This window comes from Cryptotermes secundus, unplaced genomic scaffold, assembly GCF_002891405.2.
Source record: "Cryptotermes secundus unplaced genomic scaffold, Csec_1.0 scaffold7, whole genome shotgun sequence".
Lineage (NCBI taxonomy): Eukaryota > Metazoa > Arthropoda > Insecta > Blattodea > Kalotermitidae > Cryptotermes > Cryptotermes secundus.
In genome coordinates, this window is record NW_019727389.1 from 1,389,119 (window position 1) to 1,392,357 (window position 3,239).

The window sequence follows — 3,239 nt, forward strand, 5'->3', positions numbered from 1 at the left end:
CACGGCTAGTCACGCCAATCCACGGCTAGTCACGCCAAGCCACGGCTAGTCACGCCAAGCCACGGCTAGTCACGCCAAGCCACGTCACCTCACCCGACCTCATCTCACCTAACCTAACTTAACAGCAGTTACTCATTGATGCGGATAAGCCTAAAAACTAACCTTACTTTACCTAACATAACTTAACCTAACCTAACCTAAGNTCCCGCCTCGCCTCTCTTCAAATCACGCCAAGTCACGCCGAGTCACGTCAAGCAACGTCAGGTCACGTCGAGTCACATCAAGTCACGCCATGTCATGTCACGCCAAGTCACGTCAGTCACGCCAAGTCATGTTAAGTCACTACTACTCACGCCAAGTCATGTCAAGTCACTACTAGTCACGCCATGTCAAGTCAAGTCATGCCAAGTCACGCCTAGTCACGCCAAGACACGTCACCTCACCCAACCTCATCTCACCTAACCTAACTTAACAGCAGTTACTCATTGATGCGGAAAAGTCTACTGCGCAAACCTAACCTAACCCAACCTAACCCAACATAACCCAACCTAACCCAACCTAACCTAACTTAACCTAACCTAACCTAACCTAACCTAACCTAGCCTAGCCTAGCCTAGCCTACCCTCGCCTCGCCTCGCATCGCCTAGACCCGTCCCGCCTCGCCTCTCTTCAAATCACGCCAAGTCACGCCGAGTCACGTCAAGCAACGTAAGTCACGTCAAGTCACGTCGCCTCACGCCAAGTCACGTCAAGACACGCAATGTTACGTCAAGTCACGTCAGTCACGCCAAGTCATGTCAAGTCACTACTAGTCACGCCAAGTCATATCAAGCCACGTTAAGTCAAGTCACGCCAAGTCACGCCTAATCACGCCAAGTCACGTCACCTCACCCAACCTCATCTCACCTAACCTAACTTAACAGCAGTTACTCATTGATGCGGATAAGTCTACTGCGCAAACCTAACCTAACTTAATCTAACCTAACCTAACCTAACCTAACCTAACTTAGCCTACCCTCGCCTCGCTTCGCCTACACCCGTCTCGCCCCGCCTCCCTTCAAATCACGCCAAGTCACGCCGAGTCACGTCAAGTCACGCAATGAAACGTCATGTCACGTCAAGTCACGTCAGTTACGCCAAGTTATGTTAAGTCACTACTAGTCACGCCAAGTCATGTCAAGCCAGGTCAAGTCACGCCAAGACAAATCACGCCAAGTCACGGCTAGTCACGCCAAGCCACGACACCTCACCCGACCACATCTCACCTAACCTAACTTAACAGCAGTTACTCATTGATGCGGATAAGCCTACTGCGCAAACCTAACGTTACTTTACCTAACAAAACTTAATCTAACCTAACCTAACATAACCTAACCTACCTTCGCCTCGCTTCGCCTAGACCCGTCTCGCCCCGCCTCCCTTCAAATCACGCCGAGTCACGTCAAGCAACGTCAGGTCACGTCCAGTCACGTCGAGTCACATCAAGTCACGCCATGTCATGTCACGCCAAATCACGTCAGTCACGCCAAGTCATGTCAAGTCACTACTAGTCACGCCAAGTCATGTCAAGCCACGTCAAGTCACGCTAAGTCACGCCTAATCACGCCAAGTCACGTCATCTCACCCATCCTCATCTCAACTAACCTAACAGCAGTTACTCATTGATGCGGAAAAGTCTACTGCGCAAACCTAACCTAACCTGACATAACCTAACCTAACCCAACTTAACCTAACATAACCTAACCTAACTTAACCTGACCTAACCTAACCTAACCTAACCTAGTCTAGCCTACCCTCGCCTCGCTTCGCCTAGACCCGTCCCGCATCGCCTCCCTTCAAATCACGCCAAGTCACGCCGAGTCACGTCAAGCAACGTAAGTAACGTCAAGTCACGTCGCGTCACGCCATGTCACGTCAAGACACGCAATGTCACGTCAAGTCAAGTCAGTCACGCCAAGTCATGTCAAGTCACTACAAGTCACGCCAAGTCATGTCAAGCCAGGTCAAGTCACGTCAAGTCAAATCACGCCAAGTCATGCCACCTCACCCAACCTCAACTCACCTAACCTAACTTAACAGCAGTTAATCATTGATGCGGATAAGTCTACTGCGCAAACCTAACATGACCTAACCTAACTTAATCTAACCTAACTTAACCTAACCTAACTTAGCCTACTCTCGCCTCGCCTCGCTTCGCTTCGACCTGTCTCGCCCCGCCCCCCTTCAAATCGCGCCAAGTCACGCCGAGTCACGTCAAGCAACGTCAGGTCACGTCGTGTCATATCAAGTCACGCCAAGTCACGTTAGTCACGCCAAGTCACGTTAGTCACGCCAAGTCATGTCAAGTCACTACTAGTCACGCCAAGTCATATCAAGTCACGCCTAGTCACGCCAAGCCACGTCACCTCACCCAACCTCATCTCACCTAACCTAACTTAACAGCAGTTACTCATTGATGCGGAAAAGTCTACTGCGCAAGCCTAACCTAACCTAACATAACCTAACCTAACTTAACCTAACCTAACCTATCCTAACCTAACCTAACCTAACGTAGCCTACCCTCGCCTCGCTTCGCCTATACCCGTCCCGCCTCGCCACCCTTCAAATCACGCCGAGTCACGTCAAGCAACGTAAGTCACGCCAAGTCACGTCGCGTCACGCCAAGTCACGTCGCCTCACGCCAAGTCACGTCAAGTCACGTCGCTTCACGTCAAGACACGCAATGTCACGTCAAGTCACGTCAAGTCAAATCACGCCAAGTCACGGCTAGTCACGCCAAGTCACGTCACCTCACCGAACCCCAACTCACCTAACCTAACTTAACAGCAGTTACTCATTGATGCGGAAAAGTCTACTGCGCAAACCTAAGCTAACCTAACTTAACATAACCTTACCTAACCTAACCCAACCTAACTTAACCTAACCTAACCTAACCTAACCTAGTCTAGCCTACCCTCGCCTCGCCTCGCTTCGCCTAGACCCGTCCCGCCTCGCCCCCTTCAAATTACGCCAAGTCACGCCGAGTCACGTCAAGTCACGTCGAGTCACGCAATGTCACGTCAAGTCACGTCAGTCACGCAAAGTCATGTCAAGTCACTACTAGTCACGCCAAGTCATGTCAAGACACGCAATGTCACGTCAAGTCAAATCACGCCAAGTCACGGCTAGTCACGCCAAGTCACGTCACCTCACCCAACATCAACTCACCTAACCTAACATAACAGCAGTTACTCATTGAT